This window comes from Pipistrellus kuhlii, unplaced genomic scaffold (assembly GCF_014108245.1).
Source record: "Pipistrellus kuhlii isolate mPipKuh1 unplaced genomic scaffold, mPipKuh1.p scaffold_m20_p_7, whole genome shotgun sequence".
Lineage (NCBI taxonomy): Eukaryota > Metazoa > Chordata > Mammalia > Chiroptera > Vespertilionidae > Pipistrellus > Pipistrellus kuhlii.
Genome location: NW_023425573.1, coordinates 75,723,302 through 75,750,310, shown reverse-complemented (window position 1 = coordinate 75,750,310; position 27,009 = coordinate 75,723,302). Strand labels below are relative to the sequence as shown.

General features: G+C 57.8%; 1 protein-coding gene across 1 annotated transcript in view; it reads right to left on the bottom strand.

The window, feature by feature from the left end:
• The window catches only part of GLI2 (GLI family zinc finger 2), a 207,363-nt gene that overhangs the window by 126,958 nt on the left and 53,396 nt on the right, over nt 1-27,009 (bottom strand). The window lies entirely within an intron of this gene.

The following is a 27,009-nucleotide window of genomic DNA, read 5'->3' as shown; positions in this document are numbered from 1 at the left end:
AGGGTGAAGTATTCCTTAGTATATGTTATGTGGCTTATCTGGTGGATACTTCAACTAAGTAAGAATAGAAAGAACAAATTTATAGGTAAACAAATCATTGCTAAACAAGAACCAATGGTATAATAATAAAAATGTACTAATATAAACATCATAACAATAAGAGGATATAGAAGCTTATGATTGTCTCAGTATTTATAGAAAAGCATTGATAAAATCCAACATTCATTCACAACCAGGGAGCCTTAACAAAATAGGAACAAAAAGGAAATTTTAAATGAACTACAGGAAACCATTAGCAGTAGTCTTATGCTAACTCTTCAGAGACATTCCCAAATCAGGAATAAGAGAAAGATGCCCGCTCAACAGGTTCTAAATATTATTAAAATTAAGTCCACCTATTTCTTTTTAAAATATGGACCCCAACATTTCTTAACTTGAGCATGTTGGTCACAGGATATGGCACCTGTGCCACTGGATAGTTCTACTCTTGATGGAATGAAAGAGGCAAAACGAAGGTAAAAATCTAAGAATTGAAAAAGAAAGAAAAAACTTCCATAATTTATAAATGACATGACTAAATAAAATGTCCATGAAAACATATGGATACATGTAATAAGAGAGTATCCTGCTGGAAACAGGATCAACATACAAAATGCAACCACATTCCTAGACACTAGCAATGAAGAATAAGGCCCCTCACAACCCCAATAAATTTAAAATTGGCACTTTAAAATTAAGAAATGAAGTAACTGCTAGGCGAACAATTAATTATCCCACAGATAAAACAACTTGATCCCTACACCATGTCAATGACAAAACAATTTGAGTTAGATTTAAAAACTATATGCAGCCTAGCTGGTTTGGCTCAGTGGATAGAGCGTTGGCCTGCTGACTGAGGGTTCTGGGTTCAGTATCGGTCAAGGACACATGCCCGGGTTATATGCTTGATCCCCGGTTGGGGGTGTACAGGAGTAGCGGATCAATGATTCTCTTTCATCATTGATGCTTCTATCTCTATCTCCCTCTCCCTTCCTCTCTGAAATCAATAAAGATATATCTTTTTAAAAACTATATGTAAAAGTACAATTGTATGACTTTTAGAAAAAATATAGGAAAATATCTTCATGGCCTCAAGGTAGGAAAGGACCTCTGAAACAAGACACAAATACACCTGATTATGTTAAAATGTACAACTTTTGTCCCTATAAACCATATCATAAACAAAGTTAATGGCCAACCAAAGACTGGGAGGAAGTATTTATAACACATCTAAATAATAAATGATTAGAATCTCTTAAAAAAATGAGGAGGAAGGAAACACCTATCGGAACAGGCCAACTAGGGGAGAGGAAACCAGAATGTCCAGTTCACAAGTGAGGGGGCACAAATTAAAGCAAGGTCATCCCCATTTACTAGAATCTAGATGACCAGAAAACGCAGTCTAATAAGATAAATCATTGTCCAAAAAGTGCAGGAGGTAGATTTGTTCAGCCACATTGGAGAGCGATTCGGCAGTGGTATCCAATAAAGCTGAACATGTAGGTGCTCTGAGCCCAGGATTCCTGCTCATGCAGATATATCAGGCTTTCGATGGTCCGTGTGACGCAGAGAAATACATTTTACATCACCGTGCCATCCACACACGCATAAGCGCATACACCCAGGAACAACCTTACCTTCACTTGTAGTATTTTCTGTTTCACCTTTTCAAATGCTGTTTGTTACCCACAACACTGACTTCAAACCTCCGGAAGAATTCCTTGCACATGTACACAAGGAGACATGTTTCACGCATAGCAGCAATATTTGCAATCATAAAAAGTTGCAAACCACCTGAATAACCTCAGCAGGAAGGTAGAGAAATGGATTGTGGAATAAGCACCATTGAACACCCAGTGTTTTCCATGAGTCATCAAGTAGGGGATAGATGTATCTCAAAACCATAATATTATGAGCAAGAAAAACTACACACACTATAAGAACATGGGCATATGCCTGCAGAAAATAAACATGAGATTCTCCGGACCGAGGTCAGCCAGGTGGAAGGAGCAGGGGCAGGTAATGGAGTGCCAGGGGCAGGTAGGAGTCTGCATGGTGGTGAAATGGGCCGGCCCTGGCCCTGAGATGGTCCCTGTCCATCCCAGTGGAAGGGAGAAGGATAGAGAGTTAGAAACATCGATGAGAGAGAGACATTGATCAGCTGCCTCCTGCACACTCCCCAATGGGGATGTGCCCGCAACCAAGATACATGCCCTTCACTGGAATCGAACCCGGGACCCTTGAGTCCATAGGTTGACACTTTGTCTATTGAGCCAACTCAGTTAGGGCTACAGGCAATTTATGTTTGTTTCTGAATTCTCTACCTTGAGCATTCCCTACTGTCTGCACTCCGAGCAGATGAGCCCTCGCCTTGATTTGCCATCCATCGAGAGCAAGGCAGAGAATAGCAAGCTGGGTGCAGGTATGTGCATTGCAACATTCTTGTGTGGGCTTAACGTGTGTGTGTGTGTGTCTGTCTGTCTACCTACCTACCTATCTGTCTGTCTGTCTGTCTACCTACCTATTTGTCTGTCTGTCTATCTTTTCTAAAGAGCCAGACAAGCCAGTCAGAGGTACTTTCAGAATCCTGCTGCCTGGAAGGTCAAACAGCCTGGAGCCTGACCAGCTGAGGCTCCTGGTGTCACTGCACAGGCAGACCTACCTAAAACAGTCATCTCAGCATCGCAGCAATTCCAAGTCAGTCTTCCTCTCAGCAGACGTCTGGCTAGCCCCACCAACGCCTCCTGGAGTGGGGACCAGCTCCTGGTGGCTCTGGGAGGTCTGCCTCAGCTTCCCTTCCTGCCTCAACTTCTTTGTCTGATAAGTGGTAGAAAGTCTTCAGCATGGAGCAGATCACCCGGACAACACGTGAAAGGGAGAAGGTGACGGTGTGGAGCAGCCACCGCATGGCTGCTGCTGGCCGTGAGCCCTCAGGCCTGCCCAGGGGAGGTGTTTCTGCTCTGGGATATGCCAACACCTACCGAGGGGCACATGGGTCCTGGCCTCCTCCGACCTTACTGCCACCCTGCTGCTGTGTCATTGTCTGATCGCAGGTGGGGAAACATGCACACTCACTCCTGTCCCAGCTGCCCCGTGGCCGGCCTCCACGCTGGCTCAGGCCGACTCACCCCCTCCATCTCAGACCCACCCCCACCGTTTGCTGATCCCCTTGCCTGCTTCAGAGAGATGTGCTTCTCGTTGCTGTGGCATGTCCATCAGAGACCAGTCACGCTATGGATGTTACCATGCTTGCTCCAGTCTGCCCAGTGACAATTGCACCCAGCAGCTGGTGGAAAACCAGCTGAAAACCAGTGTAGGTTTAACCAAGAAAACCTGGGGCTCAGGGCCAGAGGCCCACGTGAGGACACACAGCAAAGGCCTTCACACGTGGCCTCACAGCCCAGAACCGGGATGCCGTGTGCACAGTCCCGGGTATGCACACAAAACCAGTGATGGCTGCACAACTGGTGGCAGCGACTGAGTGGCACGGGGCAGGGTTCCTGCAAAGGAGGCCAGGAAAGGCCTGTGCACAAAGGGGTCTGCAGGGGCCCTAGCCCCCTCACACCTTCCCGGTTATTTCTGTTTTCTTGTTTTCTGTGTTCGTCCTGTCCAGCATCCAGGGCCTCACTTACTAGGGAGAGGCTGCCCCTCCCAGGGTGAGTCAGCCCACACCAGCAGGAGAGTGCCTTTCATATGCAAACCAACCAATCCAAAGCCCACACTCCAAACCGCCTCCTCTCTCTGCCTCATTCCCTGCCCTCATCACTCCAGGGCCAGGTATGGACAGCTAGAGAGCCCGGGCCCCAACGCCGCTGGAACTGCTCGCGTTGGCCAGTCCTGGGCTGGCTTAGCGTGCCTGCCCACTCCTCACCACAAATCCACAACCAAGGCTCCACCCACGCCTTCCCCACGCTCCATCTGCTCCGCCGGCCAGGCCCTCCCCGTGCGGCCCTGCCCCTCCTGGGAACTGTGAGGAACAAGCCATCCGTCCAGCACCAGTTGCCTCCTGAGGGCTGGCCTCACCGCACCTGTGATAATGTGCCTACTTTTGAAAACATGGCACCTCATGCAGAGGATTCGGGCGCGGTGCTGTGGGGGCGTGAGTGCCCTGCGCTGTGCAGAGACATTCACTGGTCACTTGGCGAGCCGAGTGAGAGCCAGGCCAGCCCCTTACGTACAAGCTGAGACTGAGAACTGCACCGAGGTGACTTTGGGAGACCTGAGGGTTGGTGTCCAATTAAATTTTAAACCTTGAGCTGTGGATTCTGCTCAAAGAGAATCTAAGTTCAAATCCAGTGACCCTAAGTGGCCTGCATCGTTCCTGCCTGTCATGATGGAGCTCAGGGAACTGAAGGACCCTCCTCGGCCAGGGCCCCGGCAGGTGTCAGCTCCCCGCTGGTGACCAGAGGGGCAGAGGGCGGTGACCTCTGAGGAGGGAGGTGGCGCTGTGACATCTGATCACCAGTGTCCATGGAGAGAAAAGCCTCAGGGAGGCAGCACTGCTGCCCACACTGCGCGGAGGACTCCCCAGCCCCCGAGGGCCCTGCAGGGGCCAATTCTCTGGGCTCTGCACGAGGGGTACAGGTCTCCCAGGGTGTGGTGACTGCCCACGGTCACACAGCCAGGAAACGCAAGCCCAGGCTCCTGAACAAACGCCTCTCCTGGGACCAGGTATCTGAGGTCCACCACGCCATCACCATCCCCCCGGCTGTCCCCGTCCTAGGTGGTTGGACAGGAAACCTCCAGCCTGGCTGGCCGCTGTCCCGTGCGGACCCTCCTCCGGGCCTGCTGCTCCCTAACAGCCATGTCTCCTCCCAAGGACTCAGCAGCCTGGGGCTCAGGGAGTCCTGCCCAGGTCACCACCCAGAAGGGCAGCTCCCTTCAGAACAGAAAGTCACTTACTTCCCAGCCGGCCACGCACACTCCATGGCAGTGTCGGCCGGGCACCCCCGGGCAGGACGGAGGCCGGGCGAGATCGCACAGGCCTGGTGGACACGCTGTCGCCCTCCAGGGCAGACACAAATGCCAGCCCCAAGCAGCCGGGTTTCCGGGTTGAACAGAACTGTCTGCCCCCAGCGCTCTGGAGCGAAGGCCGTGGGCCTGGGGTGGGCTCACAGAGCTGCTGCCTCTGTGCAGGCCCTCCCGCCATGCGCAACCCGCGGGTCCTGCCTGGACCAGGTGGCCGTGCACTGGGGCCTCCATCCGACCACGCCCTCACCAGCGAGCTAACGCCACACACGCTCCTGGCAGTGAACGGGGGGTCGAAAGAACCAACTAAAGGACTCACCGTGGAGTCTGTGTGGGGAGCAAGCTTCCCCAGTGCCCACAATGCAGCCCAGCAGCCTCGGCCACTCCACTGGCTGGGACTTCAGGCAACAGTATTGGGAGTATTTCCCAACCCAACGGCGTTCAGGGCATCCTCACCACATGGCGTGCTGGGTAGGCCCAGCCTCGTCTAATCCCCACAGCAGCCCCGTGAGGCAGGAATCACGACGAACCCCATTTTCAAAGGGAGACGCTGGGGCCTGCGAGGTTAAAAGACGTAGTAAGTGTCCCCCTGCACCCCCGGCCCGGAGCATGCACCAGCCCCTTCCTGACCTCTCGCTACCTCCCATGGCCCCTCGCAGCTGAGATGAAGCTTTCCCAGGTGCTGGCACAGGAAGGGAGCTCTCAGAATGAAAACTTATCAATACTTTGTGAACACCTCCTACCGAGAAAAAGGAATAAAAATACTCGGAGCCGAACTTTTCCTTCCTGGAAAAGTATGAGCCCGGCTGGCTTGTGCGTGCACGGTCTTTCTCTCCGGAAAAGCAGGTGCTTTCCGGCTCCGAGGCGGCCCTGGTGCCGGTCTCCTCGGCAGGGCCGTGCCCCGGCCGGCTTTCCTGGGAGGACTCGGCTGACTGCCCAGTCAGAGCAATGCCCAGGGGCCGGACGGGATGCCCTCAAGGAACTCGTCTGCTCCCAGGCCCAGCAGGGAGCGGCCGGGCTCAGGGCAGGGCCCACTGCCACCCAGGATGAGCCCGTGTGCAGAGCCAGACGGACACAGAGAGGCCGGCGACAAAGAGGGAGGACAGCAGAGAACCAGAGACCGAACAGAAGAAAGAGAGGCAGAGAGACGCTGCAGGGGCAGAGGGTGAGACAGCAACGTGTGCGAGTGTGGAGCCATGTGGCACAGGACGGAACAGGAGAACCAGGGCAGAGGGAGGGGAACTCAAACTAGCAAACTAGAACCACCCGAATACAGACAGACAGTGATCTGAGCAGACAGGCGAAAAGAGGCCGCCTTACCCGCTGGCCTGCCCAGGAAGGTTCTGGATCAATACCTCGCCCACCTGCACACCTCGCCTCTCCTCATGGCCTCTAAAGGACACGGCCTGGCCTGGCCTGCAGCAGCCCCAGGACACACCACTGTCCCCCATCTCCCTGAGCTCCGTCACCGGGCCTGGGTGATGCGGCCCCGGGCCCACACAGGGCTGCACTGTTACCTCGCGGGACACACGTCTCCACACCAGGAAGCCCTCTCCGTAGGTGGGGGTGAGGCCTGGCACCGTGTTCACAGTTTGTACGCGTGCCCGTGTATACGCAGGCTGTGAGCCACACTCACACGCACACCGGCTCAGCAAACCCACTCTCCGGGGAGCCAGCTCCACACCGCTCATCCAGTGCCCTGGAGGCGAGGGCCTGCTGGGGGCCTGGCATGGCACAGGGGCAGAAGGCACCGCGACTCTGCAGACAGAAGGGTCTGAGCCATAAAAACACACAGACAGCGAGGAGGGACCCCACACTGCCTGATGGCACTGCACGCACGGCCTCCGTGGCTGCACCAGAAGCCCATCCGGCAGGCGCTCAGGGTGGCAGGTGGCAGGCTGAGGGTGCAGATGGATCGTGACCTGCCCAGGGTCTGGTGGCCACTAGAAAGGCCTCTGTCCACACCACCAGACTCCCACCCAGGCAACAGCAAACGATGACACCCGAACCGTCCACCACCGTCACCTACAGCTCTTCAGCTCGAAAGCCGCCTTCTAGGCACCACGTGGGCTCACGGGCACACACACAGCCACTCCCCGCCTTCCTTGAGACAAGGCCCACCACCACCAAGCCCCCTTCCTCCTGAACAAGCAGCACAGCGCTGACTCTGCGGGGCCAGGCTCACAGGAATTTGGCCCCCATTTGCCTCTGGACACCCAGAGCCCGGGGAAGGAGTCCCCAAAAGGAGAGGGTCCTGGTGAGCATGAGGATCTCCAGCTACACAGCCCCTCCTGCAGCCAACCAGGCCCTGGCCCTTGCCCACAGCCCACAGCCACAGCCACAGCCCAGGCCAATGGGACACGGGGGCGAAGGGGACCCCAGGCAATGTGGGCCTGTGCTATCAGCCAACAGGGACAAGGGCCTCCTGGGAAACAGTCACTGTACACAGTCTGACTTATTCCTCATAAGCATCCTATAAGTCAACACTGTTACCTCCATTCAGAGATGGGAACAGGCTGGGGCTCATTCTACATGCTGAGCGCCACGTAGCTGCCAAGTGGCCGATCGGGACTGAACCCTGGCAGTGTCCGACTCCAGGATCCAGGCCTTACACACAAAACTACCTTTGCATAAAGCGTCCTCATAAAAACATGAGCTGTGGTCAGAAATACGAGCAGGTTCCACAATGGGCCTCTCTGTAAAACACACAGAGATCGTTTATTGAACTACTAACCAGCTTTGGCTCGGTGTCTGTTTTTTCACATACACACTGTATGTGTGATGTGTGCATACATGCATGCCTGTAAGTGTGTGAGGGGTGTGTATAGTGTTGGTGTGCATGTACGTGATGCTGTGTGTGGTGATGGCTGCTTGTCACTGTCAGAGTGTGCATACGTGTTTAGGTATGTGTGACTGAGCGTGTGGATAAGGGTGTGAACACTTGTGTGTAGGTGAGGGGGAGTGTGCTAGCAGAGCCTGCGCTGTTGCCTCCTCTGAGAGCCTCGGGCCCGGCTCAGCCGGCGGGGCCAGGAGGCCTCTGGGAAGGCTGGGAGGAACAGTGAGCGTGGACAATGATTTTTTTTGGAAGCTGGAAGTCACGGTCTCAGCAGAGAATCCATTTTAGTAACAAGAGAAGTGGAATAACGTGGCAAATTACATGTCTGACCAAATAAATTATTCCTTTCATTTTACCGTTTTGTTTGGAGGGGAGCTTTAAACCTCATCTCCAAGCACATTCAGCAAGTGCTTACTGAGCGGATTTGGCTGTAATTAATATGAATTTAACTTTCTTTTCTCTCCCGAGGCGGGGGCCGGAGGAGACCAGGCAGGACAGACCCCTTGGGCTGTGGGGGTGCGCAGGCTGCGAGGGCAGAGGGAGAGGGGAGCTGCAACCTTCACTGCTGCTGCCAATGCCCTCCGCCCGCCTGCAATAAGCTTATGCTGGATTTTCATTCTTCTCACAGAGAATAAATTAGATTTACATTTCTCAACCCCCATGTTTCCCCCACATCCCACCCTCAGCGTCTGTCTGGGGCTGAGAGCTCCATGTCCTGGAAGTCCCAGGCTGGGGCTCAGGCCGAAGGCGGGCCTCACAGTCGGCTTCTCAGGGAACAGCAGCCTCAGGTCCAAACGGGCCTTTCCCAGGACGCCCGGCCCTGCCCGGCCCTGGCGTGCACCTGCCTCTGTGCTGCCAGCAGAGTCAGGCTGCCCAAGGCTCATGGCAGCTTCACCAGCCCACGGTCTTTGGATCTGAAATTACTGAAAATAACAACTGTGGTGACGTATGCATCACATACTATTTAGCACTTCAACTATTAGAAGTGTGCCGTTCAGTGGCATTAAGCCCATTCACATTGTTGTGCAGCCATCCCACCATCCACCGCCAGAACTGTCCATTCCCAATGGAAACTGTTCCCATTGAACACTAACCCCTCATTCCCCTCCCGCAGCCCCAGCAGCCACCACTCCACTTCCTGTCTCCACGAAGGGGACGACGCAGGTGCCTCCTGTAAGCGGAGGCTCACAGTGCTCGTCCTTTGTGGCTGCTTCTCTCACGTGGCACCGTGTCCTCAGGCTCACCCCGTCGCAGCCTGCGTCAGAGTCCCCTTCCTCTCTAGGGCTGCACACTGTCCCCTGGCACGTCCACGCCACGTCTGCCTGCGCGTTCCTCTGTTGATGGACACCTGGGCTCCTTGCACCTTCGGCTGCTGTGAGCAATGGTGCTGTGAACAGGGGTGTGCATATATCTGTTCAAGACCCTGCTTCCAAGTCCGTCTGCATATGCCCGGAAGTGGAATTGCTGGACCGTAAGGGAATTGTAGGTTTACTTTTTTGAGGAAATTCCATACGTTTTTCCATAGTGTCGGCACCATTTTACACCCCCACCAGCGTAGGGGCTCCAATTTCTCCAAACCTTCCCCAATACCTGTTATTATTCTGTTGTTTTGACATTGGCCATCGCCGTGGGTATGAACGGCCCTGATGCCACCTGCCCCCACGTAGAGGCCCTGGCTCCTGGGCTGGGTTCACTCCTCGGCAGCAAGTCTCAGCAGAATACTCGGACCAGCCCCCGTTGAGGAGGAAGATGGCAATGGGCGGGACAACGAACGGGGGCTGCAGTTAGCATCCCTGGAGACACACTTACTGACTCGGCGCCAGGCTGTTCGAGGAGCCGAGGCACAGCGGTAGATCCCCATGGGCTCAGGATGAGAGAGTGAGGTGCTGGGATCCCTACTGGAGCTGGGAGTCCCAGTGGGTGGGGAGGTACAATGCCAGGAATGTGCCCAGCGTCTGAAGGGAGGACAGGGAAGGCAAACGTGCCTGCCACGATCGAAATGGGCTCCGAAGGTTACCCTGGGACAGTCCTCGCGGGGAGACTTAGCTGCCTGACTCTCAAACTGCTCCTGCAGACCTGAAGTGGAGAGGCCACCGGCTTTGAAATCCCACGGCCGGGGTGCAAACAGGCCTCTCCCACCTGCTATGTGACCCGGAGCACCTGCTCTGTCTCAGTCTCAGGTCCCAGCTCTGTAAAACGGAGCACGGGATCTTCACCAACTGCAGGGGTTGAGGCTAATGTGTGAACATGAGACAAAAACCTCCCTGGACCCATAGTGCCCTCGCACACCTCAGGAGGCCCAACTGGATGCGGACCTGCTGCCTCGAGGGTCCAGCTCAGGGCTCCTGTGTGTGGAGACACAGGCTGCCCCCATCCGAGCAGCAGCCCAGGGGCTGGCACAGAGGCCGTGCATGGAACCCCGAAGCAGAACCAGAAGCACAGACTCCAGCTCAGGAGCTCACGGTGTACGAGGCAGGAGTGAGGGTGCCCGGATGCAGACCAGCAGTGCTTGCTCCCACCTTCACTCCAATCCGGCTCAGGCACACTCTGAAAAACTGGGCAAGGGCACGTTCAAATGCGCGCGCTCCGTCTCCCTCCGTGGCGGTCTGCGCCTCTCACACGCGTGGATTTGCTACGTAGGGTGCATGCAGGTGCACGCCAGCCCCGCTCCCTCCTGCCCGCCCGCCGGCTGGCTGCAAGCACGCAGCTGTCTCTGGACACAGCCTGGCTGAGGCCCAGCGCTCTGCTGTCACAACAAAGGCAGCCGTCCCCCAGACGCCTCCCGGAGTGCCCCGCAGTGAGGGCCTGCGGGGTTCTCCCCCGGCATCCTGTCCCTCGGAGGGACGCTGCTGGGCCACAGCTGGAGTACAAAGCTCCGAGCCACGGAAGCTCGTGCAGGGACATCTGTGAACCAGCAGACACAGGAAGGAGGCGTCCCTGTGATCTTCCGCCTGGTTATCCAAACATTTCCTGGCAGGCGGGCCAGGCCCTGCGGACAGCGCACGGCGCAGGCTCCGCTGGGGAAGCACAGACTAGTGGCCGAGGAGAAGCCCTGGTGCAGGCCGAGGGGGCAGGACAGGGTTCCCAGCCAGAGAGAGAGTGAGGAACACTAGCCAGAGGCGAGTGTTTGGAGGCCACTCTGGAGCCAGTTCCACGTCTGAGCCCAGCACTGGGGCGCAGGTCCAAAGCCTAGAAGGTAGACTTGTGGACCCCCAGCTTCACAGGGTGGGCACACACCCACCCCGGTGGGACAGGGTCTCCACACCCCAGGGGCAGGGCTCCACTCCTCCCCACCTCTGAGAGAACGGGTAACCATCAAGATCAAGGTTTCCCTACTGCCCCCCAACGCCCCACCGGCGGTCTCCGGGAAAAGACAGACTATTTTTGCTCCCACATTCCATTCTCCGTCACCCTACGCTCACACATAGCGTGATCACATCCACACCGTCCTTGTTCCCGAGCCTCCCAACAGCTGTGTGACTTGGGGTGAGTGAGTGAACCTCTCTGAACCAAGCTTCGCTGCTGTTTCTGCGATGCTATGGCTTCCCGGTTTTATTTTTTTTTAAGTCATTCCAATGTAAATTACCCAAGATATGAACATGTAGATTTCCATAGTTAATGAATGCTAAAGGACTATTATTCTTTATTATATGGTGTTAATGCACTACATAATTCCATTAATGAACTAACTGCTTTTGTGAACGAACGAATGAGCGTTTTGCTCTGTGTGTGGTTTGATAAGAAGGGGACAAATTACAGTGACACGGAAAGCTAACGGTCACCACAGTGTAAACCCTCCGTGGGCACAGACAATGGGTCTCAACGAGGTCGGGGGAATCAAAGCTCTGAGCCCCTGAGCCGCTGAGCCCCTCTCAGCCTGTCCCCTGGGCCCTGCCCACCCCTGTCCCTGCCTGTGAGAATCCCGCAGGCTCAGCTTCCCTAAGTTCCCAGCCAGGATGAGTGTCTCAATCACCAACCAGCATCCCCTAGGGGCTAGGCCCTGCCCCGGGCCTCACGTCTCATCTCCTGAGCCCACGGCGGGGAGAGAATCCGGGAGAGCGTTCTGAACCCTCCTTCCAATTCCAGCTGCTCCGTGCATGTCTCCAGGCTGCCCACTTCCGTGCTCCCGGGCCCACAGCGAAGCTGCCACAAGCTGGCAGATCAGAGGGATATTGAATTACAGCCGAGTCCCCGCCACAAGCCAGCTCCAGACGAAACTCGTCTTAGTGTGAAAGCAAACCTCAGCATGTCCCGGGCAAGACGTGTCTCCCTCTCGGCCTCACACTTGCCCACTGGCTGAACCTGCCCCTAGAAACAGAGGCTAACCTAATGATGGGAGGGCCCCCTCTTCCCCACCCCCATCCCTTCCCCCGCCAGGATGACTGAATGTATAGATTTGGGATTGCTGTAAATTATAATGTAATTATACTGCGCCAGGGGCAGCCTCCCTCTGCAGAAATTAAAAAGCAATTCAGGTAAATGATCTTTAGCTACAGCAGAGCGTCCCTGCAGAACTCATTAAGTCCAGGGACCAAAAGGCATACCTAGGGCAGAGTACAGACAGCTACATACCTAGCGCTGCCTCACCCTGGAAACCAGGCCACTGTCGGCAACAGGAGCAAGTCCCACCCAGATGCCTGCCGCCTTCACCTGCCTCTCACTGCAGACTCTGCACACACCTGTCCTGGTGTCTCCCCAGCACCCTTTGGCCTGCCACCGCTAGACCATCCATGGAGAACAGCCCGCCGGCCTGGGGAAGGAGGAGCTGGGTTACCGGCAGAGCTATGTTTTAAATAAACGAGAAACTAGCCATTTGGGCTGCAGGAGCATCCTTTCCTCTGAAGCTCTGAATTCCAAAAGCCCAGAGAGTCGTTTCAGGTTTTGGTTTTTAAATTTCCTTCATTGAACCGAGCACTGGAGGAAGAAATTACTGCATAGTAAGAAAGGACTGGAAAGAAATATGCTAACATGTGAATGATGGGAGGAAGAATCAGGGAAGGATATGTTGATATTTACTGTGCTTTTCTGCATTAATCAAAATTTCAGATTGCTTTAATAGTCAGAGAAATGGTAACCATGTAATTTGCATGTGCTCCTGTTTTCTATCCTCACTAGAGATTCATGCATGGGAAGGGTCCCTGGCACATCCCTTCCCCCTGGCTACCCTCCGCTGGCTGGGCAGTTGGCCAGCCGGCCCCACCTCCTGGTTGAACTCCCAGTTGAAGGGACAATTTGCATATTAGGCTTTTATTATATAGGATGACCGTCACATGCACCGAGGGGCTGGGGGTGGGGCACCACCTCTCTTGGTGCTAACTGTGGCAAGTGGGTACCAGGAGTCCTGGGATGAGGGTAGGCTAAGGAGCTGGGGAGCACAGGTCCAGGAGCCCTAAGACCCCCGCCCCGCCCCCCCCCCAGGCTGCTTGATGAGAACCAGCTTGCAAAAGCCATTCTGTTCCTGTACTTTGAGCCACAGCCCACACCAGTCCCCACTACGCTGCTTGAAGCACCTACTGTGTGCCAGTGCAGAGCCACAGCCCAGTGTGGGCATGAGGCTCTAGACGTCTGCCCTCACCCACTATACTTCCTGGGAGGGTATCGCCTGCCAGGCAGGCACTGTTCCCATGCTTTGGCGATGGCAGCTCACTGAAATCCCACAACGATCCTGGTACCCACCGGTGGGAACTCTGCAAACAAGGCAGGAGGCGCAGAGGGCTGGTGAAGCCACGTGCTCCAGGACCCATCCGGCGGGCAGCGGCAGCGTGTGAACACGGACTAAGCCAGGCCTCAGCACAGCACCTCCTCTCCTCGCAGAGGTAGGGGCGCAGCACCCGTCCCAGGCCCCGGGGATCACAGCCCGGCAAGAGCGCCCACTGGTGCTGTGGATGGCGGCCGGCCCAGGAGGGCGGAGGGACCCAGCCCTCTGCTGTCCAGCTGGCGCCCCGGACAGGCCCCCAACAGTGCAGAGCCTCGGTTCCCCATCTGTAAACGGGGCTGCACCTGCCTCCGAGTGTCATGGCATAGACTTAGATCACCATGTAAAGGGTTGGTTGGGGCAAAGCAGAAAAAGCATCTTTCCGAGGACAGTCTACAACTTAAGGAGGAAGCTGGAGGGGGTGGGCCGGGTGCCCCTTGAGGGTGTGGGCCCCCTACTGGGCTCACCCGTAACCTCTCCTCCTCACCCTCCCATGCAGCTCTGCCAGGCGTCCTGGCAGACCCTACCACTCACTGTGAGTGTGGGGTGGGCCAGAAGCATCCCTGATGCTGGGCACCCCCTCTCCGTGGTGCCACAGCCTGGCCGGAACGAGACCAAACACGCTCCCCAGAGCCAGATGCCCATTTTTGTTGCCTGGGCGTCTGCTGGCTCCTTCGCGGTGGATGCTCACTCTCAGTGCTGCTGGCTGAGACACAGGCCCATCCTAATTTGGGCATTTTTCTCCGCATCCAGTCAATAGGAAAACACATCACATACCGGCCCTCGGAACTTCACTCCACGGAGCCCAGGAGCCGCCGGACCCCGGGCGCAGCTGGGCCCCTGCAGCTGGTGGCACTCCCTGCAGACACCCCAGGGAGCACTGTCCCTGGCGCCGCTCGGTGGCAGTTCCGCCGGCCATGCCAGGCCGCCCGCCCGGCAGGAACGGTGGACTGGAGGGCTTGGTGCTCCAGGCCCTGTGCACACTTTTCCCACTTCCCCAGAAGTGGGGCGGGCCGGGTCTTGGCAAGGCATCTGAAACCACGGGAGGCCACACACGTCACCGCATCGGCACAGGGCAACCTCCTCTTCCCCATCCCCCCGCCCCCCGAAAGGCCTCCTGGTCAGGGACTGAAAAATGCACTGAGGCGACCTCAGCAATCCGCTGCTCTGGCGCCTCCCGCACACCTGAGCTCCTAGCCGCCGTCTTCCCCGCCCCACACGCAAGTGCCAAGGAGAAGCCCGGCCCTCCCTCCAGACAGCCAGGCTGCTCTCCGCCAGCCCCACATCCGGTCCTTTTCCTCCCCCCCGAAGTTCCTGCCAACGCTCAGAAGTGGACGGCCAACGCTCAGAGAGACGACACGCAGACACACACGGCGCCACACACCGGTGGGCGGGCCGGGGTGGTGACCGTCCCTGCCCCCTCCCCAGGCCGCACCAGCCTACCTTGGAGGTGAGGGGGGGGGGGCGGCCAGGAGCCCGTGAGGAGCCCCTGAGGCAGCTCCCTGCCTTGCTCAGCCCGGCCTCCCCTCCTCCTGCTCGGCCTCGGCTGTGATCCGGAGAGGGGCTAATGCTCACCAGCTGGTTTGGTGGGTTAACCCTCCGGGCCTCCAGGGCGCCCAGCCAGGCTGACAGCACGGCCCCTCTCCCGGGCCCCACAGCCCAGCCGCTGGGAAGTCAGCAAATGGGAGGCAACAGCTGGGATTGCAGATCCGACAGGAAAGCGGGCCAGCGGATGAGGCGAGGAGAGACCGTTCCAGGAACCGCTCTCATACAGTGTTCTGGTTCCCACGGAGCCAGGGGGCTCAGGCCGAGCCAGGAGGACCGGGCAGAGGGCAGAGGCCCAGCCTGGAGCCTTCTTCCAGCCGCCTCTGCGAGCCCCCGACTTTGTAGGGGGATGGCTCAGAAGAAGCTGCTGGGGAAGGTCTCCCCGCAGAGCACTCGGCAGCCCCCAGTTGCACACACTGGGAGCTGTTGCCCTCCCTGCGCTGTGCTCCCGCTCTGCTCCCTCTGTCACTGTCCTGCCTGGTGAGCTCCTAGTCATCCCTCAGCAGCCAGGCTCGGCCCTCAGGAAGCCCTCCCTGCCGCTCCTCCCCGCTCCTCCCAGGGGGCAGGAGGAAGCAGCTGGGGCAAACCCTCCTGAAGTCCCCGCCATACTGAGGTGTGAATCCTGTGCTGGTCAGTCCCTCCTCCTGCCTGGGGACCCCCCTGTGGCTCAGACGTGGGGTGTCTGCCCAGGGACTGACACAATGACTGGCGAAAGCCTGCAGCTGGACAAAGAACCCGCCGTCACCAAGCCTCTCGGATGGACTGTTCTTGAGAACAAGGCTCATGCCGGAGCTGTGTCTGCGACCAGGGCTCAGCGGCTCAGTGGAGATGGTGAAGGCATCCTATCCCCGGTCACCTGCTACAGGTGCCTTCATGGAACTGCAGCACAGAGTCACCTGTCTGGACAGCATTCAGCACTCAGTCTACCCACAGGAGCCAGGAACACGGAAAGGACAAAAGCCCCTGGCCCCCACCCTGTGCCTCAGGGCCTCACAGGAAGCTGAAGGGCCCCTGGGTCCTTGGTTTAGAAACAATTCTAACTGATTTCTCTGTTTTCTTAGCACATGAACCTAGGTAGGGAGGTGGGTGTAAGTAGGTAGGTATAAATTGAAGAGGGCAGGGGCATGGGGATACTCTAGATAAGCAGGTTACCAGAGGGTAGAAGGAGGGAGGCAGCACTATAAAGGAAGAGGGGCCTGTACTTTGGGTTCACAGAGACTCAAGTTCAAGTTCTGGCAGAGCCACTTCATAGCCAGGTAGCTTTGGCAACATGCTAACCAGCGGGCTTTCCATAAACACCAAATGCTTTTTGAATTAAACAGAATTGACTAACTGGATTTGGCCTTGAAGGAGCCTTGGGATTTGGAGAGGCCGAGGCCGAGAGGAAGACGCTGGGGCGGGTCCCCTGAGGGACTGGCCTGAGAGCCCAGACAAACGCAGGCAGCTCAGAAGCACTTCTGTTGGGGCTGGGGGTGTGGGAGGCAGGCGGGGAGCAGGCGGGATGGACACAGCATGTTAGCAGACCAGACCTACTGGTCTCTCTGTGAGGAGCTAGCACCTCTCAGCCCGGCTCCTGGCTTTATCTGCACTAAGTCCCCGAGCATTCAGCACCCGCTGAGGACCCAGCCAGTTGGAAAGGTCCGCTTTGGGCCACTGGCACCTGCATACGCCTCCCCAGGGGCTGCTGGGGAAGCTGGGCTGTTGTCCTCTTAGATGGGGCAAAACCCTGAACGCGCCAAATGGCAGCCCTGCTGAGGACAGGCCAGCCCATCCCGGGGCAGGTGCTGTGCTCTGCCACCCCCCAGGCTTGGAGGTAGTGCTGTCACCCCACAAGGACGGATGCTGAGGCTCTTTGGAGTGTTCTGGTTCTTCCCATCACCCTCTGAGAGGGGTGGGCCTAAAGCCCAAGCCGCTCTGAGCTCTGCCAAGTGCAGGCATGAGGGCCGGCCACCGAAGCAAAGCAGGAGGTCTGGGATGGCACTGAGTAGAGAACAAGGGCCGGAAGCACAGTGCCAGGCTGTGCCCTGCTCACCGGGACGCAGCAGGATTCAGGAAGGTGCCGCCACGGGGGCTCAGGCACCTGCACCCTGGGCCGTCTGGGGCACAGGTCTCCAGTTTCCATCCTACATGAGTGAGGGATGACAATGCTGCCCCTCAGGGCAAGTCCGGGGACAGTGTGGCCTGAGGGTAGCAGGAGATATAAAAAGTTCACCCCGACTACTGCTTCCCCGCCCTCTACCACGAAGAGAACGTAACTGTCTGGTGGCTCCGTGGCTCCAGGATCCCACCTCACGCTCTGGGCGCACGTGGCTCCTGCCCACCTCCCGGCCACTTTCAAATGGAGCAGGAGCGCAGGCCGGAGGAGAGCCTGCATGTGGGTGCTGCCAGCCTGTGTGGCGTTACAATAACCTGAGGCCGGGGCCCAGAGCGGCCTGTCTCCCCAAGAGCTGTAGCCAGGACGACAGCAAAGCAGACAGGGGAGGAGGCGCGGCTAGCACTGGAGAGGCGGGGAGGAGAGGGATGAAGGCCACCAGGCCGCCCACGGCACTGGGTAGCTGGGGAGCGCAACCTCCCAGACAGCTGGGCGAAGGGGGGGCCTGGTCCTCATGGACCGGGGCACACACAGCTCCGCCAAGAAAGGGTGCCAGGAGGAGGAGCGAGGAAGGACAGCCGGAGGGAGGTGAGAGCAAGGGGAGCAGGCAGAGCTCTGGGGGGACCGTGGAGGTGCTGTGTCACTCCCAAGGGCTCCCCTCCCGGTACGGTTCAGGCGTGGGCTGTCACAGCTGGACCCTGTGTGGCATGGAGGGGGAGCGTGCAACACAGGGGTCCTCCGTCAGGGCAGGGCACTGTCACCGCGTTTTCAGTGACACCCAGACGCGGCTCATCCCTCGCCTGCCCCTGTGCATTCGGAAAGCGCCACCATACGGTGTCTCCAGTGACTAAAGCTGACGCATCACGTAACGCAGGAGCAAAATCCACTCCGCAGCCGCAAGGCGTGGAGCCTGCCAACGGCCGGTAATGACAGAACACAGAGAGGTCCCTGGTACGGTTTCAGATCCCACGCTGTTCGTTTAAGAAACAAGCACCTGCCGCGTTTGGTGTAGAATCAAAGAACATCTACGCACTGAGAAGGCCTTTAAAATGTCCCTCCTTTTCCAACTGTGTCCTATGTGAGGCCAGCCCTCCTCCCCATACACCACTCGGCAACGGCCGAGGGCAGCGGCAGGCCGAGCCCAGCGAGCCAAAAGTAAGGAGGTTTATAAAAGGGCAATTCCATTTTCACTCTAATCTTTTAAAGGTTACTTTTCATAAAAATAAGGGATTTGTTGTTATTTTCCAATGAGTTGAAAAGTAAAATATTTGAAGTTTTCCCACTTCACATTTCTAGTACGGTAACCCGTGTAAACAGAAGCTCTTTGGGGTCCTCAGCCGTTTCTAAGGGAGCAGCAGGCACACCGCCCCGAGCCTGGCATTCACTGCCACTCTCTGGCTTTCCCTGGAGCCGGGCAGCCGGGCTCTGCGGCGCCCGCACAGTCCTGGGCCATGAGGACCCGACTGAGGGAGGCTCCCCGCAGCCTGGCCTGTGCATGGAGGGTGGCAGCCAGGGAAGGAGACAGACGTGGGCTCTGCCTGCCCCACGGGTTCTGGCTGGTCCACGCTCTCCCCTCCGTCCGACCCACTGCAGCCCCACAGACCGACAGCGGCACTGGCCCAGCACCAGAGCTGAGACTTCGGGCTTCACCCATCACAACCTCGTCGGGTGCCACTCGCTGGCTCTGCTCCCGGGAAGGACTGGCGCGGGGCTGGGTGTCCAGGGAGCCGTGAGGCACGGACACGGCCCTGAGCAGACGTGCGGGGCGGCCTGGAGGAGAGCAGCGGGGGGGCAGGCAGGCCTGGGGGCGGGGACACCGGAGGCCGGGAGGTGGGCAGGAGCCACGTGCGCCCAGAGCATGAGGTGGGATCCTGGAGCCACGGAGCCACCGGACAGTTACGTTCTCTTCGTGGTAGAGGGCGGGGAAGCAGTAGTCGGGGTGAACATTTACTCTCCGGCTCTCAGACATGGTGATTTGCGGCTCCTGGTGCAGAGGGCCCGCACCCGTGATGGCAGATGCCGCGTCTCCAGGCTGCACTGAGGCTTTTATGACGAACGTTTCCCGATAAAGACGTACTGTCTGCAGAGACCCTTCACCCCAGAGGCACGGGTTTACGCAGCCTTCTGGCTGCTGTTACTTATCTTTACAAGGGCCCACAAGTGCCTGCTCTCCGGCAGAGCTTTTCGTTCGCTGCATACATTTTCAGTGACGGGTTATAAGTCAGGCGTCCCTGGGGCCCGGGGCTGTCTCCTCCGTTCCGGGCCAGCTGGGAGGGGCGCCCCGGCCCGCTGGGCACTGACCGTCCGGGAAGACGGGACACAGGTCCTTTTCTCGAGGACCCCCCGGCCCGTTTCTGGCCCCTCTTCTAGCAGCGTCCTGTCCTGTCCTGTTCTCTCCCCGTCAAACCCACGCGTAGCACGGACCCGATGCACCCTTCCCATGTCTCTCAGGTGTGACATCACCTGGGGGTGGACCTGGCACTGGCTCTCCGGGCCACCCTCCGGGCGGTGTGTGGGCAGGGAGAGCGCCCTGGCTGCAGAGTCGGGTCTGCTTCTTCCTGGGCTCCTGTGCCTGCCCCCTGGGAGGCCCTGTCAGCCTTTCCCCTTTCTGGCCTCGGTGGACCAGATGGCCCAAGACCCCTGCCACTCAGAGGCGTAGAAGCATCTGCCCTGCCCAGCTGCGGTGTCCCAGGGCCCTTCCCTGAGAGCAACGAGCCCGCGTGGAGCAGCAGCGGGGTCCCGGCTCCCGGCAGGCCCTCTCTCCGCCCGCCCGCCCACAGCCCTGCTGCAGAGCCGCCATCCATCACTTAGGGACCAGCGAGGGCGTGATCTGGTGATGAAGAACGGGAGTTAGCGGAGGCCGGTGCTCCTTCCGAAGATTTACTCAGCTCCCCCCGCACTCGCACCCCTAATGCAATTATTTACTTTGTCATTAAACGCCCTCCTTCACTCGTTATTCTAGAGCTTCCGGAGCCCATGGAACTGGCCGGGGAGCTGCTCCTGGGCCCGGAAAAGCGGGGCCTCCAGCGGGGCAGCAGGGCTCACGCAGCCTGGGGACTGGGCCAGGGTTTCGGGGCCACGACAAGGCCAGGCCCGAGGCCACAGGCCTCCCTCCCCTCCACCCTCCCTAACTTTCTTCCTCGCCTCTCCCTCCTTTATTCCTTCGTCCTTTCTTCCTCTCTACCTTCTTTATGAAAACGAAGGTATAATTCACATACCATAAAGCTCACCTGTTTACAGCGTACAGTTCAGAGGTTTTAGTGTATGCACAGGTGTACCACCATCACCACGATCCAATTACAGAGCATCTCACCCGCCAGGAGCTCCATTCCATACCAGGAGCAGTCACTCCCGTCCCCCCGGCCTCCACCCCCACCCCCAAACCACTGATCTCTCTTCGGCCCGGGGGTCTGCCTGTTTGGGACAGTTCAGTGAATGAAGTCATACAATATGTGGCCTTCTGTGTCTGCTTCTTTCACGAGCACAGTGTTATCAAGTCTCCACAAGTCAAAACATGTCTCGGGATTTCATTACTTTTGATGGCCAAATAATATTCCATGTGTGGGCATGCTACCTTTGTTTAACCATTTACTAGTTAGTAGGCACTTAGGTTCAGATTCTAACTGTTATGAATAACGTTGCTGCAAATACTTGTACACGGCTTTTCTATGAACATACGTTTTCAGCTCCCTTAGGAGTGTACCTAAGAGCGGGCTGCTGGGAAGCAGCAGTGGCTGGGAAGGCTGGGGCCTGGTGTGTTAATGACGCTGTGCACCATGGTCAGCTGGGAAGCCTGTACTCCTCCGGCTAGTAAAGATACAGCCAGGTGCCCAGCCGGTGTGGCTCAGTGGTTGAGCATCGACCTACCAACCAGGAGGTCATGGTTCGATTCCCAGTCAGGGCTGGGAATCTCTGGATTACAGACTCGATCCCTGGGGGGTGGGGGGGGCATGCAGGAGACAGCCGATCGATCATTCTCGCTCATCATTGGTATTTCTCTCTCCCTCCTCTTCCTCTCTGAAATCAATAAAAATACTTTTTTTTTTTTTTTTTTTTTTTTTTTTTAACAAAATACAGCCAGGAGTTGCTGCAGGCCCCTCAGGCAGGTGACACCATTCTCCAGTGAGGACCATGACAGCAGCCCCGGTGCCCGCATTCCAGACCCACCCTCACGAGCTGGCCAGGCGAGCTCCCTCAGCCCCGCGTACAGGTGAGGTAAGGGCAGCCCACACTCACACCCGGATGCGGTCCCACCTGCCTGCCTCTAGCGGAAGCACCTGTTGCTTTCCTTATCACAACAGTCGGGAGGGATGTGATCAACGTCAGACTCCGGAGCCGCAGGACTCAGCCTGCAAGGTCACATGGCTGCACCCACCTGGGACCCCAGCCCCCAGGGCTCACCCCAGGGCAATCAGGAGGCTTTTCCCTCCACCCACCCACCCCCCCAAGCCCCAGACAGCACCGCCCATCCCTATGGCGCCTGGACCCTCCTCACTGCAAGTTGGGCTTTCAAGCTAACTTCCTGGGCAGGCGTCTGCCTTAAACCTCTCTGGCTGTTTCCCTGATGCCAAGGGAGGGGAGGAGGGGAGGAGAGGTGGAGAGGGGAGATGGGGAGGGGAGATGGGGAGGGGAGGTTGTGTAGGGGAGATGGGGAGGGGAGGTTGTGTAGGGGAGATGGGGAGGGGAGGTTGTGTAGGGGAGATGGGGAGGGGAGATTGGGGAGGGGAAACGGGGAGGGGAGATGGGGAGAAGAGGTTGGGGAGGGGAGATGGGGAGGGTTTTGGAAGCTCCACCTGCCTCTCAGGCTGGAGCCTCTCTCAGTCTCAAGGGACCACTCTGCTGCTCCCCATGCCTATGTCCATCCACGCTTCATGCTTCTCTCTATTAATTGTGTGTGTGGGGGGGGGGGGTGACCCTGAAGATCGTGGAAGGCCCAGTTCCTAAGCCCACAGGGCTCTACGTTCAGCCCCGATGCCTCCAGGTGTCCCCCTCCACCCCAAACACCAGGCCTGGCTTCATTATCCTCAGAATGTCCCTGAGATCAGAGGCGCTGAGACCTGGCCACAAACAGAAAGTAAATAACCCCACCCCCCAATGATAAATGGTTCTATTAGCAAACCAGATTGTTAAACTCTGATATAACAGCGCGCAGGCAACCGGGCCCATCCATTCTCCCTCCGGCGCACACTGAGTTGTAAATAGGTTATTTTGTGTGTAAATAACACATTAAAACACAGCATTAGCTGTGTCTTTTGATAGAGAGGAAATTGTTACAAATAAATAATTCCGGACAGGAATGTAAAATAAGCCAGATTTAATAGTGCATGCCTGGTGCAGCCGTGTTAAACATGACTAAAATGATAAAGCCCAGAATATACTAATAGTAAACTACGCTCTGACATCAAAGTAATGAGGCCATATTTTCACCGGGCTTGAGAAATGCTAAAATTAGTTTTGACAGAACCAAACACCAGAAAAATGTTCTGACATAAATACTGTCAATTTGGGGAGCTGGTGTTTGGGCCTGGAGGGGGGCGGGGTCAGGGGCAGCTGTGCCCACCCCCTGGGCAGGTCCCAGGGAATCCGTTTCTGGTCCCAGTGGTGTCACCAGGTGACTGTGCGTGCTTCACGCCTCTGGACCTCCGTTTCCACGGCTGTAAAATGAACAGGTTCGAACAGATGGCCTAACGTTCCCCGTTCTACACAGCCGTCCCTTACCCTCTAGACCCACGTGGGTACCAGAAACCACCCTGGAAATAGTGTGCTTTTTCTCACACATACATAAATTAAGCCTATGATAAAGTTTAATTAGGCACAACAAGATTAACCACAGTAACTAATAACAAAACAGAACAATTATAACAATATTCTGTACTAAAAAGTACCTGAAATATGGTCTCTCTCTCCAATAACCAATCTGATAACCCAGGTGGCTACGGGGTAACTAAGGGCAGAGGTGGAGCGTGCAGAAGCGGGACAAAGGCTTGATTCGTGTCCGGGAGGGATGGAGCCGGACAGCACCCTATGCAGAATGGCCACAATTTTAAGCTTGCTCTTTTATTCCTGGAATTTTCCATTTTATATTTTCGGACTGAGGTTGACTGCGGACAAGTGAGACCACAGATCAAGGGGGACTGCTGTACTTGGAAGTAGCTTCCAAGCCTCCCCCCCAACACTGTAACAGTTTGACATGAACAACACAATGAAGCACGGGAAATGAGGCATAGAGGGCATGCGCGCTCAGCGTCCTGTGTGAGGCCGGGATCTGCAGAAGGAATGCTCAGCCAGGCTTATGTCACTAACAGTTACTGCACAGCTAAGCAGGGGCTCTGCCAGCCCCTCTAGACACTCCTCATGCCATCTCCCCATGGCGAGAATTATCTCCACTTCACAGAGCAGAGGTGTGAGTGGCCCTGCCCAGGACCCGCAGCTAACACGCCGGGAGCCGGGAAGAGCCAGTCCCCCGCTGCCTCTGCCATGGCCCGAGAGAAGTGCCACCCTCACCGTGCCCAGGCGCTCCCGCCCTCAGCACCGAGGCCATGCCAGCGTGCCTTCAGGAGTCACTCAGACCCGCTGAGCAGACGCCCGGCCACCACGCTGTGCCCGCTTCCTGGGTGTGAGCTCTGCTCTCCAGAAAAAGTCCAACGGGCACTGGCTGTTCCGTGTGGTTGGGCTGTTAAAACAAGCTCCGAAGCACAGCGCAGCAATCCTGAAAATCACTTAAACAAGAATAATTGACCACTTAGTCACATCTGAGTGCACCTCCAGCCCAAGGCAAGAGCGCATGGCCCTGGCCCAGCAGCTCAGGTGAGCCACGGAGGCGGGCCCACTTGCTAAGTCCCCGGGGCCTCGTCAGGGGCGAAGGCCCAAGGAGCAGGCCAGCACCGAATGACCCTTGTGCCAGGAGACCTCAGGGCCAGCAGAGGCAGCTGGCTGCACCAGCCCACCGGGCACACACCTGGCATGACAGGGTCAGATTCACCCCCTCGTTCAACAATCATTGTCGGGCAGGGCATACATAGTGGTGAACAAACGATGCTCTGCCCACACGGTGGGGGCGGGGTGTGGCACAGAAACAGAGGGCAAGGACACCAGGGACTCGGGCACTGATCAGTGGGGACACCGTGAGGCCCACATGCCTCGGGGGACCTCTAGCCCCGGGCATCTCAGCCGGAATGCTCATGGCTGGCTTATTTACGCATCCCGGTGTTTGAACTTGAGAAACACTCCAAGACAGACATGATGCCTCACTACAGAGCTAAGATGCACCTCAAAGAAACGTGCCAAGAAGCCGCGGAGCCAGTGACCAAACAAACAGTGGTGGTGCCGGTGCCGGTGCCGGTGGCACAGAGGCCTCCCGCGGCGAGGGAGCTCTCTGCCGAGTCACGCTGTGCTCAGCATGTGAACGTGAGGGCCACGCCACTTCCCGGGATCCTGTCCAGCTGCACCTGGGAAGTGGGAAGCCCGTCAAACATGCACATGGCCAGGCCCCGGCCCGGAGGTCCTGCTTCCGCGGGCCTGGGTGGCCCGGAATCTGCGCTTGTTACAGCCGTCTCCTGAGACTTCCCCGAGGCCAGCTCCAGACCGCTGGGCTGGGCGCCCTCCGGGTTCGGGGAAGGATGAGTCCGGGGCAGCCTGGGCCTGGCGCCAAGGACTCCTGCCCCGTACTCCCTCCACCACGCCCGAGTGGGAGACACCAGAAACCAGAGCCTCCCACCACCTGTCTGGCCTCACTGGGTCAGCTGGTAAGGGGCCATGGAGGGCAGACTTTCTAAGGCACAGCCCAAGGCCAGAGGCAAAAAACTGGTGAAAGCTAATAGGTACGTTGGACCTCATACAGAGCTGATGTGCCCAGCACTCTACAAGTGCCACTCGAGTAATCCTGACACCACTGTGAAGTAGGTGCTATTATTACGTCCATTCTATAGATGAAAAAACTGAGGCACATACTGCCCAGGGTCAGGCGACCTGACCTGGCTGCGGAGTCTGGGTTGCTTCCAACCACTTCCCTGCGCTGCACGGCAGGGGCAGCTACTACCCACAAGGTGCCCGTGCCAGGCAGGCGGAAGCACAGTATGTGTCAGCTGTAACTATAGGGCAGCTGCATGTGTGTTTCATGCTTTACACCCGGGGAGGCTGAAAGCTCATACCGGAAGGAGACTCCCACCCTGTGCCCTGAGCCCCAGACCCCGCTCTCCGCTGGAGCGGCCGGTGGCCCTGAGCAAGTCCCTCCCACCTCACGTCAGCCGCTCCGAACAACGGAGAGGTGGCAACAGGGAGGCGCCAACTGCTGGTGAAGGAGCCTGGCTCCAGCCTCACACCCAGGAGCTCCATACGGGGTTTCCAAGCTCTGCCACTGAGGGCACCGCCTCCCTTCCGCCCCCTCTGCTCCCGCAGACCGTCCCGCTCCTCCTCATGCCCTCTGCGCTGTGATCCGCTGGCTATCAAGGGGCCCGAGTGAGGCTCCGGATGCCAGAGTCACTCAGCACCTCGGCCACCCCTGGGAGGACGTGATAAAGCTCCAAGGTCACGAGCCCACAAAGACATCGGTCCGTGCCCTGAACAGGAGAAGGAGGCCCAGAGAAGGGAACGGCCTGCCACACTGGGACCCAGGGATGGTGCGGACCTAGAACCGCAGCCAGGGCCCTGGGCCCCTTCGCCAGGCGCTCCTCACACCGTCCCCTCCTCACACCATCCACAGAAGGTGGGCATCATGGTCCCCCGGCACCAGGACCTGCTCCCAGATGCCCTGCTGGCTCCATGCAGGAACAGCCGCTCCTCCCTGCCTCTGGGAGGGCCCTTCCCGGGCCGGCTGCTCCGAGAGGGGCAGGGGGAGCCCAGTGGTGGGCTGGCTCCAATGACACAAGCCACCTGCCCAGGGCAACTGGGCTGAAAACTCATCCGAGGGAGGGCTCCCCTGGGCAATAAGGGGACAGGGGCCTCTGGGGGTGGCAATGCCGGCCCCTGGGGTAAGGGTAGGTGGGGTGGAACAGGTAGAAGCCAGGAAGAGCCGCTGCTCCAAGCTATCGGCAGCTGCCTGCCCGCCTCAGGTTAGAACCCTCAAGCTCCTGTTGTTACTACACCACTGGTGACAGCAGGTCTGATGCCAGAGGGGCTTCCCCAGCTACTGCCCACTTACAGCCTGAGGCTGTCCCCTGCACTATGACACGTGGTGAATGGCGTGGGGGCAGTTCACAAGCCACTGAGCCCTGGCAAGGAAGAAGCAGCTGGGGCCCAGCAGACACGGAGCCCGCTTGCTGGAGCTCCCTCCCTCCGCTTCAGGCGCCTGGGCCGTGCATCAGGCAGAGGGACAGCTGGAGTCACCACAGGAGGGCAGGCCCTGACCCTCCCAGAGGAGGGAGCAGGCCAGGTGCAGACACAGCCAGGCCGGGACAGGAGGCCAGCCGCCAATCCACCGCCAGGCTCTTGGCGCTGGCCTGCTGTCCCTCCCCTCACGTCTGCCTCCTGGACACCACGCACATGAGAGTCCTCCCTGGACACCGGCTCAACCGCTCCCAGTGTCCTTCGATTCCCCAGGCTCCAACTCCGAGCTGCGCCGACACGACCCGTGGACAGCAGTCCCCACACCATCTCAGGTGGTTAGAAGCTCAGACCCTCGCCCTGTTCACGCCATCCCAGCGCTGGTGAGGAATGCAGACCCCCGTGCTGCCCAATGTACTGGCCGGGGCCTGCACTCCGACAGGGACCCATCTGTGCTCACATCAAAGTGAGGGGCGACGCCCACACCCCACCCGCCCGCTGGCCGAGGCGAATTTCCCGCTGCTGCGAGCTGTGCTTGAGCAGCAAGAGCAACAGGGCGTGACTAAGCGCACT